At 48.3% G+C, this 17,026-nt stretch overlaps 9 non-coding genes and 3 pseudogenes across 9 annotated transcripts; all 12 read right to left on the minus strand.

Annotated features, from left to right (window-relative positions):
* Positions 1 to 308: 308 nt before the first annotated feature.
* On the minus strand, positions 309 to 513 carry LOC142285476 (U2 spliceosomal RNA; annotated as a pseudogene).
* A 1,915-nt stretch (positions 514 to 2,428) lies between these two features.
* Positions 2,429 to 2,619, minus strand: LOC142285465 (U2 spliceosomal RNA). The gene has a single exon (XR_012746857.1). It is a non-coding gene; the product is annotated as a U2 spliceosomal RNA (small nuclear RNA).
* A 1,116-nt stretch (positions 2,620 to 3,735) lies between these two features.
* On the minus strand, positions 3,736 to 3,926 carry LOC142285477 (U2 spliceosomal RNA). Its single transcript, XR_012746865.1, has one exon. It is a non-coding gene; the product is annotated as a U2 spliceosomal RNA (small nuclear RNA).
* Positions 3,927 to 5,043: 1,117 nt separating this feature from the next.
* LOC142285488 (U2 spliceosomal RNA) lies at positions 5,044 to 5,234 on the minus strand. The gene has a single exon (XR_012746875.1). It is a non-coding gene; the product is annotated as a U2 spliceosomal RNA (small nuclear RNA).
* Positions 5,235 to 6,351: 1,117 nt separating this feature from the next.
* On the minus strand, positions 6,352 to 6,542 carry LOC142285496 (U2 spliceosomal RNA). The gene has a single exon (XR_012746876.1). It is a non-coding gene; the product is annotated as a U2 spliceosomal RNA (small nuclear RNA).
* Positions 6,543 to 7,659: 1,117 nt separating this feature from the next.
* On the minus strand, positions 7,660 to 7,850 carry LOC142285497 (U2 spliceosomal RNA). Its single transcript, XR_012746877.1, has one exon. It is a non-coding gene; the product is annotated as a U2 spliceosomal RNA (small nuclear RNA).
* A 1,117-nt stretch (positions 7,851 to 8,967) lies between these two features.
* Positions 8,968 to 9,163, minus strand: LOC142285473 (U2 spliceosomal RNA). Its single transcript, XR_012746862.1, has one exon. It is a non-coding gene; the product is annotated as a U2 spliceosomal RNA (small nuclear RNA).
* A 697-nt stretch (positions 9,164 to 9,860) lies between these two features.
* LOC142285494 (U2 spliceosomal RNA) lies at positions 9,861 to 10,002 on the minus strand (annotated as a pseudogene).
* A 1,117-nt stretch (positions 10,003 to 11,119) lies between these two features.
* On the minus strand, positions 11,120 to 11,303 carry LOC142285483 (U2 spliceosomal RNA). Its single transcript, XR_012746871.1, has one exon. It is a non-coding gene; the product is annotated as a U2 spliceosomal RNA (small nuclear RNA).
* A 1,336-nt stretch (positions 11,304 to 12,639) lies between these two features.
* LOC142285498 (U2 spliceosomal RNA) lies at positions 12,640 to 12,830 on the minus strand. The gene has a single exon (XR_012746878.1). It is a non-coding gene; the product is annotated as a U2 spliceosomal RNA (small nuclear RNA).
* A 1,117-nt stretch (positions 12,831 to 13,947) lies between these two features.
* Positions 13,948 to 14,138, minus strand: LOC142285500 (U2 spliceosomal RNA). Its single transcript, XR_012746880.1, has one exon. It is a non-coding gene; the product is annotated as a U2 spliceosomal RNA (small nuclear RNA).
* Positions 14,139 to 15,255: 1,117 nt separating this feature from the next.
* On the minus strand, positions 15,256 to 15,457 carry LOC142285470 (U2 spliceosomal RNA; annotated as a pseudogene).
* Positions 15,458 to 17,026: the final 1,569 nt, after the last annotated feature.

Consider the following 17,026-nt stretch of genomic DNA (forward strand, 5'->3'; position numbering starts at 1 on the left):
GGAGTGGAAGCAGAGAGATAACACCAGATGCCAATTGTAGATCCTCTCACACCTGTGGTCACTGCAGCATCTGACTCCACTTTGTCCAAAAGGGATCTATTCCATTCAATTACACATGATCTAGATTAGACTGACAACAAGATACTGCACGGGACATAGCAGAGTTGGTGAAGTTGAGTGGTGATGAGTTTGCTATTTGGATGAATAAAGCAAGTAAAAAGTGTGTTAGATAAAAATTCATTTCAATTCGCTAATCGGGCTAATATGAATCAGGTGAATCGAGTTCTGCTTTTGGAAACTGGGTTAAGAAGGGGTGCACCGTTCCTGGAGGTACTGCAATACCAGGTCAATGCGTGGAGTGGACAGAGCAAGCTCTTTTTCCATCTCCCTGTTCTAAAAATCCATTTAATATATGGTCCCCAGATAGGGGACGTATCAGATATTAAACTGATAAGAACAGATTTTTGATTTAATGATTTAATGAAGCTTTCCAAAGCACCACAAAAAATGCATTACCGAAGTCACACCAAAAACAGTGCAAAGGCTAGGATTCGTGTGGACCCCACCGTGAGGAGAGGGTCCCCAAAAATCAACCCCGTCCCTCCGAGCCAGAAGGCCACAGCAAGGGTCAGGGATCTTCGGTGCTCCCCCAAGCCGAAGCCTGGTTGAGCCTTGTCGTTGCTCCCAGCGTCCACCCAGGCATCTTACCCAAGTGGAGTAGAGAGCTACTAGTTGTTGGTTTCGCAACCGAAACTGCCCGGACCGTCAACCGGTGTTGGTTTCTCAGCCCAAGGCTAACCGGACCTCCAACCGGGTGTTGGTTTCTCAGCCGAAGCTGACCCAGACCTCCAACCGGGTGTTGGTTTCTCAGCCGAAGCTGACCCGGACCTCCAACCGGGTGTTAGTTTCTTAGCCCAAAGCTGACCAGACCTCCGACCGGGATTATAAAAATTTCCCTTCCTAGCCAGAAGGCCGGGATAGGGTAATATGCTCAAAAAGTATGAAAAGGCAAGGTACGGTGTGCTACAGAGCCCAAGGCTTGCCGGGGTCCCAAGCCAGCAAGCTCAGACTCACTCCAGGGTCGTCAGTCCTGGGGCACGTTGTACCATAGCCCCCCACCCTTACTCAGTCTAATAGCCTCGATCCTGGTAGGGCCATGTTTTCCTCTAGATGAATATACTATCCACCCAGAGTACTAGCAAGCGCAACCTTCCAGTGTGCATTGTATCATTGTACTAAGGTGGCCTGGAGCTTAAACCACCTCTTCGAACAACACTACACTTGATCTTAGCCAAAAGGCCGAGAAGCGATAACCAGAATTGGTTTGGGCCTCGAGTGGCACCCTGGCCTATGCCGGACACATCTTAGGGAGAGAGAGCGAGAGGGAGACAAACCCACGCCTACACAAGACATTTTGTCACCCAAGCCAACCCTTGAAAAGGCTGCTTTGCAGAGCAAAAACAAGAAGAATGGTGCGTTTTGCAGCCGCCGCCCACTGCAATGAATCTGAATAACTCCTCCTTTAGGGCGCAAGCAACTCCCCTCCCCCTTGCAGTCTTTCCAATTCACGATACAAAAAGACGGACAGGACAGGTTGCCTGACTTTCCGTCACTGCCACCCTTTGCCATCCTTACCCGTAGAAAGCCCTTTCATCATCCCCAAACCCTAATCTTTTCCCTTTCCTTCCCAGCCCCCAAACCCTGCCCTCTGTACCTTTCTCACCACCCGCTTCCCTTCTCCTGTCATCCCCCTACCACCCGGGAAAAAAAGAGATTGCCCCCTCCTTCCACTAGCCCACCCTCCCACCCAAAGAACAACTTCTTCTGCGCAGCTTGTTTTCTAGGCAGCAGCGCTATTGTGATGTCATCGGGGGGCATTGTGACAAGCCGCCAGTGTTCCGTCTCTTCATGTTGTGCACTGTTCAAACCGAAAATACATCAACAGGCAGGCTACAGAAAAGCTTACTAACAAAGGTTAGAGAGGGGCTTTCTCAGAGGGCTTTTTACAGTTTGTCTATTCCCAATTAGCCGGTTTAGTATACTTAATGAAAGTACTAATTCTTTCATAGGCCGCCCATTCTTAGTATTTGACGTTCAGGTAACAACAGGTAACTTTATTTGGAGTGGAAGCAGAGAGATAACACCAGATGCCAATTGTAGATCCTCTCACACCTGTGGTCACTGCAGCATCTGACTCCACTTTGTCCAAAAGGGATCTATTCCATTCAATTACACATGATCTAGATTAGACTGACAACAAGATACTGCACGGGACATAGCAGAGTTGGTGAGGTTGAGTGGTGATGAGTTTGCTATTTGGATGAATAAAGCAAGTAAAAAGTGTGTTAGATAAAAATTCATTTCAATTCGCTAATCGGGCTAATATGAATCAGGTGAATCGAGTTCTGCTTTTGGAAACTGGGTTAAGAAGGGGTGCACCGTTCCTGGAGGTACTGCAATACCAGGTCAATGCGTGGAGTGGACAGAGCAAGCTCTTTTTCCATCTCCCTGTTCTAAAAATCCATTTAATATATGGTCCCCAGATAGGGGACGTATCAGATATTAAACTGATAAGAACAGATACTACACTTGATCTTAGCCAAAAGGCCGAGAAGCGATAACCAGAATTGGTTTGGGCCTCGAGTGGCACCCTGGCCTATGCCGGACACATCTTAGGGAGAGAGAGCGAGAGGGAGACAAACCCATGCCTACACAAGACATTTTGTCACCCAAGCCAACCCTTGAAAAGGCTGCTTTGCAGAGCAAAAACAAGAAGAATGGTGCGTTTTGCAGCCGCCGCCCACTGCAATGAATCTGAATAACTCCTCCTTTAGGGCGCAAGCAACTCCCCTCCCCCTTGCAGTCTTTCCAATTCACGATACAAAAAGACGGACAGGACAGGTTGCCTGACTTTCCGTCACTGCCACCCTTTGCCATCCTTACCCGTAGAAAGCCCTTTCATCATCCCCAAACCCTAATCTTTTCCCTTTCCTTCCCAGCCCCCAAACCCTGCCCTCTGTACCTTTCTCACCACCCGCTTCCCTTCTCCTGTCATCCCCCTACCACCCGGGAAAAAAAGAGATTGCCCCCTCCTTCCACTAGCCCACCCTCCCACCCAAAGAACAACTTCTTCTGCGCAGCTTGTTTTCTAGGCAGCAGCGCTATTGTGATGTCATCGGGGGCATTGTGACAAGCCGCCAGTGTTCCGTCTCTTCATGTTGTGCACTGTTCAAACCGAAAATACATCAACAGGCAGGCTACAGAAAAGCTTACTAACAAAGGTTAGAGAGGGGCTTTCTCAGAGGGCTTTTTACAGTTTGTCTATTCCCAATTAGCCGGTTTAGTATACTTAATGAAAGTACTAATTCTTTCATAGGCCGCCCATTCTTAGTATTTGACGTTCAGGTAACAACAGGTAACTTTATTTGGAGTGGAAGCAGAGAGATAACACCAGATGCCAATTGTAGATCCTCTCACACCTGTGGTCACTGCAGCATCTGACTCCACTTTGTCCAAAAGGGATCTATTCCATTCAATTACACATGATCTAGATTAGACTGACAACAAGATACTGCACGGGACATAGCAGAGTTGGTGAAGTTGAGTGGTGATGAGTTTGCTATTTGGATGAATAAAGCAAGTAAAAAGTGTGTTAGATAAAAATTCATTTCAATTCGCTAATCGGGCTAATATGAATCAGGTGAATCGAGTTCTGCTTTTGGAAACTGGGTTAAGAAGGGGTGCACCGTTCCTGGAGGTACTGCAATACCAGGTCAATGCGTGGAGTGGACAGAGCAAGCTCTTTTTCCATCTCCCTGTTCTAAAAATCCATTTAATATATGGTCCCCAGATAGGGGACGTATCAGATATTAAACTGATAAGAACAGATACTACACTTGATCTTAGCCAAAAGGCCGAGAAGCGATAACCAGAATTGGTTTGGGCCTCGAGTGGCACCCTGGCCTATGCCGGACACATCTTAGGGAGAGAGAGCGAGAGGGAGACAAACCCACGCCTACACAAGACATTTTGTCACCCAAGCCAACCCTTGAAAAGGCTGCTTTGCAGAGCAAAAACAAGAAGAATGGTGCGTTTTGCAGCCGCCGCCCACTGCAATGAATCTGAATAACTCCTCCTTTAGGGCGCAAGCAACTCCCCTCCCCCTTGCAGTCTTTCCAATTCACGATACAAAAAGACGGACAGGACAGGTTGCCTGACTTTCCGTCACTGCCACCCTTTGCCATCCTTACCCGTAGAAAGCCCTTTCATCATCCCCAAACCCTAATCTTTTCCCTTTCCTTCCCAGCCCCCAAACCCTGCCCTCTGTACCTTTCTCACCACCCGCTTCCCTTCTCCTGTCATCCCCCTACCACCCGGGAAAAAAAGAGATTGCCCCCTCCTTCCACTAGCCCACCCTCCCACCCAAAGAACAACTTCTTCTGCGCAGCTTGTTTTCTAGGCAGCAGCGCTATTGTGATGTCATCGGGGGGCATTGTGACAAGCCGCCAGTGTTCCGTCTCTTCATGTTGTGCACTGTTCAAACCGAAAATACATCAACAGGCAGGCTACAGAAAAGCTTACTAACAAAGGTTAGAGAGGGGCTTTCTCAGAGGGCTTTTTACAGTTTGTCTATTCCCAATTAGCCGGTTTAGTATACTTAATGAAAGTACTAATTCTTTCATAGGCCGCCCATTCTTAGTATTTGACGTTCAGGTAACAACAGGTAACTTTATTTGGAGTGGAAGCAGAGAGATAACACCAGATGCCAATTGTAGATCCTCTCACACCTGTGGTCACTGCAGCATCTGACTCCACTTTGTCCAAAAGGGATCTATTCCATTCAATTACACATGATCTAGATTAGACTGACAACAAGATACTGCACGGGACATAGCAGAGTTGGTGAAGTTGAGTGGTGATGAGTTTGCTATTTGGATGAATAAAGCAAGTAAAAAGTGTGTTAGATAAAAATTCATTTCAATTCGCTAATCGGGCTAATATGAATCAGGTGAATCGAGTTCTGCTTTTGGAAACTGGGTTAAGAAGGGGTGCACCGTTCCTGGAGGTACTGCAATACCAGGTCAATGCGTGGAGTGGACAGAGCAAGCTCTTTTTCCATCTCCCTGTTCTAAAAATCCATTTAATATATGGTCCCCAGATAGGGGACGTATCAGATATTAAACTGATAAGAACAGATACTACACTTGATCTTAGCCAAAAGGCCGAGAAGCGATAACCAGAATTGGTTTGGGCCTCGAGTGGCACCCTGGCCTATGCCGGACACATCTTAGGGAGAGAGAGCGAGAGGGAGACAAACCCACGCCTACACAAGACATTTTGTCACCCAAGCCAACCCTTGAAAAGGCTGCTTTGCAGAGCAAAAACAAGAAGAATGGTGCGTTTTGCAGCCGCCGCCCACTGCAATGAATCTGAATAACTCCTCCTTTAGGGCGCAAGCAACTCCCCTCCCCCTTGCAGTCTTTCCAATTCACGATACAAAAAGACGGACAGGACAGGTTGCCTGACTTTCCGTCACTGCCACCCTTTGCCATCCTTACCCGTAGAAAGCCCTTTCATCATCCCCAAACCCTAATCTTTTCCCTTTCCTTCCCAGCCCCCAAACCCTGCCCTCTGTACCTTTCTCACCACCCGCTTCCCTTCTCCTGTCATCCCCCTACCACCCGGGAAAAAAAGAGATTGCCCCCTCCTTCCACTAGCCCACCCTCCCACCCAAAGAACAACTTCTTCTGCGCAGCTTGTTTTCTAGGCAGCAGCGCTATTGTGATGTCATCGGGGGGCATTGTGACAAGCCGCCAGTGTTCCGTCTCTTCATGTTGTGCACTGTTCAAACCGAAAATACATCAACAGGCAGGCTACAGAAAAGCTTACTAACAAAGGTTAGAGAGGGGCTTTCTCAGAGGGCTTTTTACAGTTTGTCTATTCCCAATTAGCCGGTTTAGTATACTTAATGAAAGTACTAATTCTTTCATAGGCCGCCCATTCTTAGTATTTGACGTTCAGGTAACAACAGGTAACTTTATTTGGAGTGGAAGCAGAGAGATAACACCAGATGCCAATTGTAGATCCTCTCACACCTGTGGTCACTGCAGCATCTGACTCCACTTTGTCCAAAAGGGATCTATTCCATTCAATTACACATGATCTAGATTAGACTGACAACAAGATACTGCACGGGACATAGCAGAGTTGGTGAAGTTGAGTGGTGATGAGTTTGCTATTTGGATGAATAAAGCAAGTAAAAAGTGTGTTAGATAAAAATTCATTTCAATTCGCTAATCGGGCTAATATGAATCAGGTGAATCGAGTTCTGCTTTTGGAAACTGGGTTAAGAAGGGGTGCACCGTTCCTGGAGGTACTGCAATACCAGGTCAATGCGTGGAGTGGACAGAGCAAGCTCTTTTTCCATCTCCCTGTTCTAAAAATCCATTTAATATATGGTCCCCAGATAGGGGACGTATCAGATATTAAACTGATAAGAACAGATACTACACTTGATCTTAGCCAAAAGGCCGAGAAGCGATAACCAGAATTGGTTTGGGCCTCGAGTGGCACCCTGGCCTATGCCGGACACATCTTAGGGAGAGAGAGCGAGAGGGAGACAAACCCACGCCTACACAAGACATTTTGTCACCCAAGCCAACCCTTGAAAAGGCTGCTTTGCAGAGCAAAAACAAGAAGAATGGTGCGTTTTGCAGCCGCCGCCTACTGCAATGAATCTGAATAACTCCTCCTTTAGGGCGCAAGCAACTCCCCTCCCCCTTGCAGTCTTTCCAATTCACGATACAAAAAGACGGACAGGACAGGTTGCCTGACTTTCCGTCACTGCCACCCTTTGCCATCCTTACCCGTAGAAAGCCCTTTCATCATCCCCAAACCCTAATCTTTTCCCTTTCCTTCCCAGCCCCCAAACCCTGCCCTCTGTACCTTTCTCACCACCCGCTTCCCTTCTCCTGTCATCCCCCTACCACCCGGGAAAAAAAGAGATTGCCCCCTCCTTCCACTAGCCCACCCTCCCACCCAAAGAACAACTTCTTCTGCGCAGCTTGTTTTCTAGGCAGCAGCGCTATTGTGATGTCACCGGGGGGCATTGTGACAAGCCGCCAGTGTTCCGTCTCTTCATGTTGTGCACTGTTCAAACCGAAAATACATCAACAGGCAGGCTACAGAAAAGCTTACTAACAAAGGTTAGAGAGGGGCTTTCTCAGAGGGCTTTTTACAGTTTGTCTATTCCCAATTAGCCGGTTTAGTATACTTAATGAAAGTACTAATTCTTTCATAGGCCGCCCATTCTTAGTATTTGACGTTCAGGTAACAACAGGTAACTTTATTTGGAGTGGAAGCAGAGAGATAACACCAGATGCCAATTGTAGATCCTCTCACACCTGTGGTCACTGCAGCATCTGACTCCACTTTGTCCAAAAGGGATCTATTCCATTCAATTACACATGATCTAGATTAGACTGACAACAAGATACTGCACGGGACATAGCAGAGTTGGTGAAGTTGAGTGGTGATGAGTTTGCTATTTGGATGAATAAAGCAAGTAAAAAGTGTGTTAGATAAAAATTCATTTCAATTCGCTAATCGGGCTAATATGAATCAGGTGAATCGAGTTCTGCTTTTGGAAACTGGGTTAAGAAGGGGTGCACCGTTCCTGGAGGTACTGCAATACCAGGTCAATGCGTGGAGTGGACAGAGCAAGCTCTTTTTCCATCTCCCTGTTCTAAAAATCCATTTAATATATGGTCCCCAGATAGGGGACGTATCAGATATTAAACTGATAAGAACAGATACTACACTTGATCTTAGCCAAAAGGCCGAGAAGCGATAACCAGAATTGGTTTGGGCCTCGAGTGGCACCCTGGCCTATGCCGGACAGATCTTAGGGAGAGAGAGCGAGAGGGAGACAAACCCACGCCTACACAAGACATTTTGTCACCCAAGCCAACCCTTGAAAAGGCTGCTTTGCAGAGCAAAAACAAGAAGAATGGTGCGTTTTGCAGCCGCCGCCCACTGCAATGAATCTGAATAACTCCTCCTTTAGGGCGCAAGCAACTCCCCTCCCCCTTGCAGTCTTTCCAATTCACGATACAAAAAGACGGACAGGACAGGTTGCCTGACTTTCCGTCACTGCCACCCTTTGCCATCCTTACCCGTAGAAAGCCCTTTCATCATCCCCAAACCCTAATCTTTTCCCTTTCCTTCCCAGCCCCCAAACCCTGCCCTCTGTACCTTTCTCACCACCCGCTTCCCTTCTCCTGTCATCCCCCTACCACCCGGGAAAAAAAGAGATTGCCCCCTCCTTCCACTAGCCCACCCTCCCACCCAAAGAACAACTTCTTCTGCGCAGCTTGTTTTCTAGGCAGCAGCGCTATTGTGATGTCATCGGGGGGCATTGTGACAAGCCGCCAGTGTTCCGTCTCTTCATGTTGTGCACTGTTCAAACCGAAAATACATCAACAGGCAGGCTACAGAAAAGCTTACTAACAAAGGTTAGAGAGGGGCTTTCTCAGAGGGCTTTTTACAGTTTGTCTATTCCCAATTAGCCGGTTTAGTATACTTAATGAAAGTACTAATTCTTTCATAGGCCGCCCATTCTTAGTATTTGACGTTCAGGTAACAACAGGTAACTTTATTTGGAGTGGAAGCAGAGAGATAACACCAGATGCCAATTGTAGATCCTCTCACACCTGTGGTCACTGCAGCATCTGACTCCACTTTGTCCAAAAGGGATCTATTCCATTCAATTACACATGATCTAGATTAGACTGACAACAAGATACTGCACGGGACATAGCAGAGTTGGTGAAGTTGAGTGGTGATGAGTTTGCTATTTGGATGAATAAAGCAAGTAAAAAGTGTGTTAGATAAAAATTCATTTCAATTCGCTAATCGGGCTAATATGAATCAGGTGAATCGAGTTCTGCTTTTGGAAACTGGGTTAAGAAGGGGTGCACCGTTCCTGGAGGTACTGCAATACCAGGTCAATGCGTGGAGTGGACAGAGCAAGCTCTTTTTCCATCTCCCTGTTCTAAAAATCCATTTAATATATGGTCCCCAGATAGGGGACGTATCAGATATTAAACTGATAAGAACAGATTTTTGATTTAATGAAGCTTTCCAAAGCACCGCAAAAATGCATGACCGAAGTCACACCAAAAACAGTGCAAAGGCTAGGATTCGTGTGGACCCCTCCGTGAGAAGAGGATCCCCAAAAATCAACCCCGTCCCTCCGAGCCAGAAGGCCACAGCGAGGGTCAGGGATCTTCGGTGCTCCCCCAAGCCGAAGCCTGGTTGAGCCTTGTTGTTGCTCCCAGCGTCCACCGAGGCATCTTACCCAAGTGGAGTAGGGAGCTACTAGTCGTTGGTTTCGCAGCCGAGACTGCCCGGACCGTCAACCGGTGTTGGTTTCTCAGCCCAAGGCTGACCGGACCTCCAACCGGGTGTTGGTTTCTCAGCCCAAGGCTGACCGGACCTCCAACCGGGTGTTGGTTTCTCAGCCCAAGGCTAACCGGACCTCCAACCGGGTGTTGGTTTCTCAGCCAAAGCTGACCCGGACCTCCAACCGGGTGTTGGTTTCTCAGCCCAAAGCTGACCGGACCTCCGACCGGGATTATAAAAATTTCCCTTCTTAGCCAGAAGGCCGGGATAGGGCAATATGCTTGGAAAGTATGAATAGGCAAGGCGCGGCGTGCGACAGGGTCTGAGGCTTACCAGGGTCCCAACCTAGCAAGTTCAGACTCCCTCCAGGGTGTCCATTCCTGGGGCACATTGCACCATAACCCCCACACTTACTCAGTCTAATAGCCTCGATCCTGGTAGGGCCATGGTTTCCTCTAGATGGATATACTATCCTCCCAAAGTACTAACAAGCGCAACCTTCCAGTGTGCATTGCATCATTGTACTAAGGTGGCCGGAGCCTTAAACCACCTTTTCGAACGATACTACACTTGATCTTAGCCAAAAGGCCGAGAAGCGATAACCAGAATTGGTTTGGGCCTCGAGTGGCACCCTGGCCTATGCCGGACACATCTTAGGGAGAGAGAGCGAGAGGGAGACAAACCCACGCCTACACAAGACATTTTGTCACCCAAGCCAACCCTTGAAAAGGCTGCTTTGCAGAGCAAAAACAAGAAGAATGGTGCGTTTTGCAGCCGCCGCCCACTGCAATGAATCTGAATAACTCCTCCTTTAGGGCGCAAGCAACTCCCCTCCCCCTTGCAGTCTTTCCAATTCACGATACAAAAAGACGGACAGGACAGGTTGCCTGACTTTCCGTCACTGCCACCCTTTGCCATCCTTACCCGTAGAAAGCCCTTTCATCATCCCCAAACCCTAATCTTTTCCCTTTCCTTCCCAGCCCCCAAACCCTGCCCTCTGTACCTTTCTCACCACCCGCTTCCCTTCTCCTGTCATCCCCCTACCACCCGGGAAAAAAAGAGATTGCCCCCTCCTTCCACTAGCCCACCCTCCCACCCAAAGAACAACTTCTTCTGCGCAGCTTGTTTTCTAGGCAGCAGCGCTATTGTGATGTCATCGGGGGGCATTGTGACAAGCCGCCAGTGTTCCGTCTCTTCATGTTGTGCACTGTTCAAACCGAAAATACATCAACAGGCAGGCTACAGAAAAGCTTACTAACAAAGGTTAGAGAGGGGCTTTCTCAGAGGGCTTTTTACAGTTTGTCTATTCCCAATTAGCCGGTTTAGTATACTTAATGAAAGTACTAATTCTTTCATAGGCCGCCCATTCTTAGTATTTGACGTTCAGGTAACAACAGGTAACTTTATTTGGAGTGGAAGCAGAGAGATAACACCAGATGCCAATTGTAGATCCTCTCACACCTGTGGTCACTGCAGCATCTGACTCCACTTTGTCCAAAAGGGATCTATTCCATTCAATTACACATGATCTAGATTAGACTGACAACAAGATACTGCACGGGACATAGCAGAGTTGGTGAAGTTGAGTGGTGATGAGTTTGCTATTTGGATGAATAAAGCAAGTAAAAAGTGTGTTAGATAAAAATTCATTTCAATTCGCTAATCGGGCTAATATGAATCAGGTGAATCGAGTTCTGCTTTTGGAAACTGGGTTAAGAAGGGGTGCACCGTTCCTGGAGGTACTGCAATACCAGGTCAATGCGTGGAGTGGACAGAGCAAGCTCTTTTTCCATCTCCCTGTTCTAAAAATCCATTTAATATATGGTCCCCAGATAGGGGACGTATCAGATATTAAACTGATAAGAACAGATGAGATTTCATCCGCAATTTCCAGAATCAAGGTAGCCCCGAAGGCCAGCAGGCCACCACACAAAAGCGCAGTGCCTGGGTGATCGCCTCCCGAGCCCAGGAACCACCAGCCAAAAGGGGACGTAAGCACCAAAAGGCGCAACAATCCCCGAGGCCGGCGGTTGTGCAAGCCCGGGCCCCTCCCAGCCAAGACCAAGGCAAACCCAATGAAGGGACTACACTTGATCTTAGCCAAAAGGCCGAGAAGCGATAACCAGAATTGGTTTGGGCCTCGAGTGGCACCCTGGCCTATGCCGGACACATCTTAGGGAGAGAGAGCGAGAGGGAGACAAACCCACGCCTACACAAGACATTTTGTCACCCAAGCCAACCCTTGAAAAGGCTGCTTTGCAGAGCAAAAACAAGAAGAATGGTGCGTTTTGCAGCCGCCGCCCACTGCAATGAATCTGAATAACTCCTCCTTTAGGGCGCAAGCAACTCCCCTCCCCCTTGCAGTCTTTCCAATTCACGATACAAAAAGACGGACAGGACAGGTTGCCTGACTTTCCGTCACTGCCACCCTTTGCCATCCTTACCCGTAGAAAGCCCTTTCATCATCCCCAAACCCTAATCTTTTCCCTTTCCTTCCCAGCCCCCAAACCCTGCCCTCTGTACCTTTCTCACCACCCGCTTCCCTTCTCCTGTCATCCCCCTACCACCCGGGAAAAAAAGAGATTGCCCCCTCCTTCCACTAGCCCACCCTCCCACCCAAAGAACAACTTCTTCTGCGCAGCTTGTTTTCTAGGCAGCAGCGCTATTGTGATGTCATCGGGGGGCATTGTGACAAGCCGCCAGTGTTCCGTCTCTTCATGTTGTGCACTGTTCAAACCGAAAATACATCAACAGGCAGGCTACAGAAAAGCTTACTAACAAAGGTTAGAGAGGGGCTTTCTCAGAGGGCTTTTTACAGTTTGTCTATTCCCAATTAGCCGGTTTAGTATACTTAATGAAAGTACTAATTCTTTCATAGGCCGCCCATTCTTAGTATTTGACGTTCAGGTAACAACAGGTAACTTTATTTGGAGTGGAAGCAGAGAGATAACACCAGATGCCAATTGTAGATCCTCTCACACCTGTGGTCACTGCAGCATCTGACTCCACTTTGTCCAAAAGGGATCTATTCCATTCAATTACACATGATCTAGATTAGACTGACAACAAGATACTGCACGGGACATAGCAGAGTTGGTGAAGTTGAGTGGTGATGAGTTTGCTATTTGGATGAATAAAGCAAGTAAAAAGTGTGTTAGATAAAAATTCATTTCAATTCGCTAATCGGGCTAATATGAATCAGGTGAATCGAGTTCTGCTTTTGGAAACTGGGTTAAGAAGGGGTGCACCGTTCCTGGAGGTACTGCAATACCAGGTCAATGCGTGGAGTGGACAGAGCAAGCTCTTTTTCCATCTCCCTGTTCTAAAAATCCATTTAATATATGGTCCCCAGATAGGGGACGTATCAGATATTAAACTGATAAGAACAGATACTACACTTGATCTTAGCCAAAAGGCCGAGAAGCGATAACCAGAATTGGTTTGGGCCTCGAGTGGCACCCTGGCCTATGCCGGACACATCTTAGGGAGAGAGAGCGAGAGGGAGACAAACCCACGCCTACACAAGACATTTTGTCACCCAAGCCAACCCTTGAAAAGGCTGCTTTGCAGAGCAAAAACAAGAAGAATGGTGCGTTTTGCAGCCGCCGCCCACTGCAATGAATCTGAATAACTCCTCCTTTAGGGCGCAAGCAACTCCCCTCCCCCTTGCAGTCTTTCCAATTCACGATACAAAAAGACGGACAGGACAGGTTGCCTGACTTTCCGTCACTGCCACCCTTTGCCATCCTTACCCGTAGAAAGCCCTTTCATCATCCCCAAACCCTAATCTTTTCCCTTTCCTTCCCAGCCCCCAAACCCTGCCCTCTGTACCTTTCTCACCACCCGCTTCCCTTCTCCTGTCATCCCCCTACCACCCGGGAAAAAAAGAGATTGCCCCCTCCTTCCACTAGCCCACCCTCCCACCCAAAGAACAACTTCTTCTGCGCAGCTTGTTTTCTAGGCAGCAGCGCTATTGTGATGTCATCGGGGGGCATTGTGACAAGCCGCCAGTGTTCCGTCTCTTCATGTTGTGCACTGTTCAAACCGAAAATACATCAACAGGCAGGCTACAGAAAAGCTTACTAACAAAGGTTAGAGAGGGGCTTTCTCAGAGGGCTTTTTACAGTTTGTCTATTCCCAATTAGCCGGTTTAGTATACTTAATGAAAGTACTAATTCTTTCATAGGCCGCCCATTCTTAGTATTTGACGTTCAGGTAACAACAGGTAACTTTATTTGGAGTGGAAGCAGAGAGATAACACCAGATGCCAATTGTAGATCCTCTCACACCTGTGGTCACTGCAGCATCTGACTCCACTTTGTCCAAAAGGGATCTATTCCATTCAATTACACATGATCTAGATTAGACTGACAACAAGATACTGCACGGGACATAGCAGAGTTGGTGAAGTTGAGTGGTGATGAGTTTGCTATTTGGATGAATAAAGCAAGTAAAAAGTGTGTTAGATAAAAATTCATTTCAATTCGCTAATCGGGCTAATATGAATCAGGTGAATCGAGTTCTGCTTTTGGAAACTGGGTTAAGAAGGGGTGCACCGTTCCTGGAGGTACTGCAATACCAGGTCAATGCGTGGAGTGGACAGAGCAAGCTCTTTTTCCATCTCCCTGTTCTAAAAATCCATTTAATATATGGTCCCCAGATAGGGGACGTATCAGATATTAAACTGATAAGAACAGATACTACACTTGATCTTAGCCAAAAGGCCGAGAAGCGATAACCAGAATTGGTTTGGGCCTCGAGTGGCACCCTGGCCTATGCCGGACAGATCTTAGGGAGAGAGAGCGAGAGGGAGACAAACCCACGCCTACACAAGACATTTTGTCACCCAAGCCAACCCTTGAAAAGGCTGCTTTGCAGAGCAAAAACAAGAAGAATGGTGCGTTTTGCAGCCGCCGCCCACTGCAATGAATCTGAATAACTCCTCCTTTAGGGCGCAAGCAACTCCCCTCCCCCTTGCAGTCTTTCCAATTCACGATACAAAAAGACGGACAGGACAGGTTGCCTGACTTTCCGTCACTGCCACCCTTTGCCATCCTTACCCGTAGAAAGCCCTTTCATCATCCCCAAACCCTAATCTTTTCCCTTTCCTTCCCAGCCCCCAAACCCTGCCCTCTGTACCTTTCTCACCACCCGCTTCCCTTCTCCTGTCATCCCCCTACCACCCGGGAAAAAAAGAGATTGCCCCCTCCTTCCACTAGCCCACCCTCCCACCCAAAGAACAACTTCTTCTGCGCAGCTTGTTTTCTAGGCAGCAGCGCTATTGTGATGTCATCGGGGGGCATTGTGACAAGCCGCCAGTGTTCCGTCTCTTCATGTTGTGCACTGTTCAAACCGAAAATACATCAACAGGCAGGCTACAGAAAAGCTTACTAACAAAGGTTAGAGAGGGGCTTTCTCAGAGGGCTTTTTACAGTTTGTCTATTCCCAATTAGCCGGTTTAGTATACTTAATGAAAGTACTAATTCTTTCATAGGCCGCCCATTCTTAGTATTTGACGTTCAGGTAACAACAGGTAACTTTATTTGGAGTGGAAGCAGAGAGATAACACCAGATGCCAATTGTAGATCCTCTCACACCTGTGGTCACTGCAGCATCTGACTCCACTTTGTCCAAAAGGGATCTATTCCATTCAATTACACATGATCTAGATTAGACTGACAACAAGATACTGCACGGGACATAGCAGAGTTGGTGAAGTTGAGTGGTGATGAGTTTGCTATTTGGATGAATAAAGCAAGTAAAAAGTGTGTTAGATAAAAATTCATTTCAATTCGCTAATCGGGCTAATATGAATCAGGTGAATCGAGTTCTGCTTTTGGAAACTGGGTTAAGAAGGGGTGCACCGTTCCTGGAGGTACTGCAATACCAGGTCAATGCGTGGAGTGGACAGAGCAAGCTCTTTTTCCATCTCCCTGTTCTAAAAATCCATTTAATATATGGTCCCCAGATAGGGGACGTATCAGATATTAAACTGATAAGAACAGATTTGATTTAACAGCATCTTTATTATCATGCACTACTCACAAAAAGGTAACAAACCGTGTACAGTGCCGCAGCCCCGTACACACAGAAATATACAATCCTTCTTACATAGCCATAGAGTACGACGCACTAAACTATACATCACGCTCCTATGCTTATCCATAACACTCAAGCTGAAAGAAAAAGTTAGACAATAAATAACGACGAACCGGCGATTGGGGGATGGGGGTAGGGGAAAAGGGGGATAGGGTGGGGAAATCACAGGCCCGAAGCTTTATTGAAAGACGCACATAACGGGAAAAGGAGGGAGGGGGGATGGAAGAGGTCTAAACCTCCTCCTCGGCGCTGTCGTCCGGACTGTCCATGATGGAATAGTCTCTGAGCAGGCTGTGGATCAGCCTGCGGCAATCCTGGATAGACATCCTCTCCCTCTTCAAGATGAGCCGGTTCCTGGCGACCCAAATAGCGTCCTTAAAGCAGTTCATAAGGCGCCAAGCCTCCTGGATGGCTCCAACGGTGTGAGTCCCAGGGAAGAGTCCATAAAGTACGGAATGGTACGATAGGCTCCCTCTGGGGACGGAGTTCCTCAGGTCATCCTCCAGGGCAACCAACAGGCGCTGTGCGAAACGGCAGTCCCAAAAGGCGTGCAGCGATGTTTCCTCCACGAAGGGGCACCTTGGGCAGTACCGGGTTTTGCACAGGTTCCGGGCGTGCATGAATGACCGGACGGGCAGTCCGCCCTGTATCGCCATCCATGACAAGTCCTTGTGCCCGTTGGTCAATCCAGCCGATGACACGTTTGTCCAAACAGTCTCCAGTGTGTCGTGATGAAGTCCTGGAATGTTCTCCATTTCGTCCTTGGCTCTGATGAGTTTGTGGATAGTCTTTGGCTTCCACAAATCAGGCTTGAGTCCCTCCAGTTGGTGTTCCCTCACAAACCGAACCACGTCTCCGTAGAACCATGGCGTCGTCCAGTTGTAGGGGAAGGAGCTGTCCCACTTGTCCCAGCCTAACCGTCTCCAAAGGGGGAGCAGGAAGAAGCGAGACATGGACCCACCCGCGGAACCTCTCTTGACTCGCAGAGTTCGGCGAACGCAGTCACATACGAAGGAGGATCGCAGGAGGGTGGGGATATCGGGTACGCCCTTCCCACCCTTGCGAGGATCCTTGTACATGATGCTCCGCTTTACTCTGTCCATCTTGGATCCCCAGACAAAACGAAACACCGTCCTGGTAATGGCCCTGCACACGGTGGCAAGGGGGGGCCAGGCCTGGGCCGTGTACTGCAGCACGGGCAGTACCTCGTTACGCAGGACCAGTGCTTTGCCCTCACAGGTGAGGCGTCTGAGGCTCCACAGACCGATCCGTTGGGTGATCTTGGTCAAGCGTTCCTCCCAGGACTTGAGGGCTGCTCCTTCCTTCCCGAACCAGACTCCAAGAACCTTGATGAAATCCGGCTGGATGCTGAAAGGGAAGGGGGCGGAGGAGGCCGGCTGCCAGTCCCCGAAGAGCATGGCTTCCGACTTCCCGCAGTTGACTTTGGCTCCCGAAGCCCGTCCGAAGGTCTCACAGGTCTGGACGAGGGTGTCGACTGAGCGCCGGTCCGCGCAGAAGACGGTCA

The sequence above is a fragment of the Anomaloglossus baeobatrachus genome, unplaced genomic scaffold (genome assembly GCF_048569485.1).
Source record: "Anomaloglossus baeobatrachus isolate aAnoBae1 unplaced genomic scaffold, aAnoBae1.hap1 Scaffold_600, whole genome shotgun sequence".
Lineage (NCBI taxonomy): Eukaryota > Metazoa > Chordata > Amphibia > Anura > Aromobatidae > Anomaloglossus > Anomaloglossus baeobatrachus.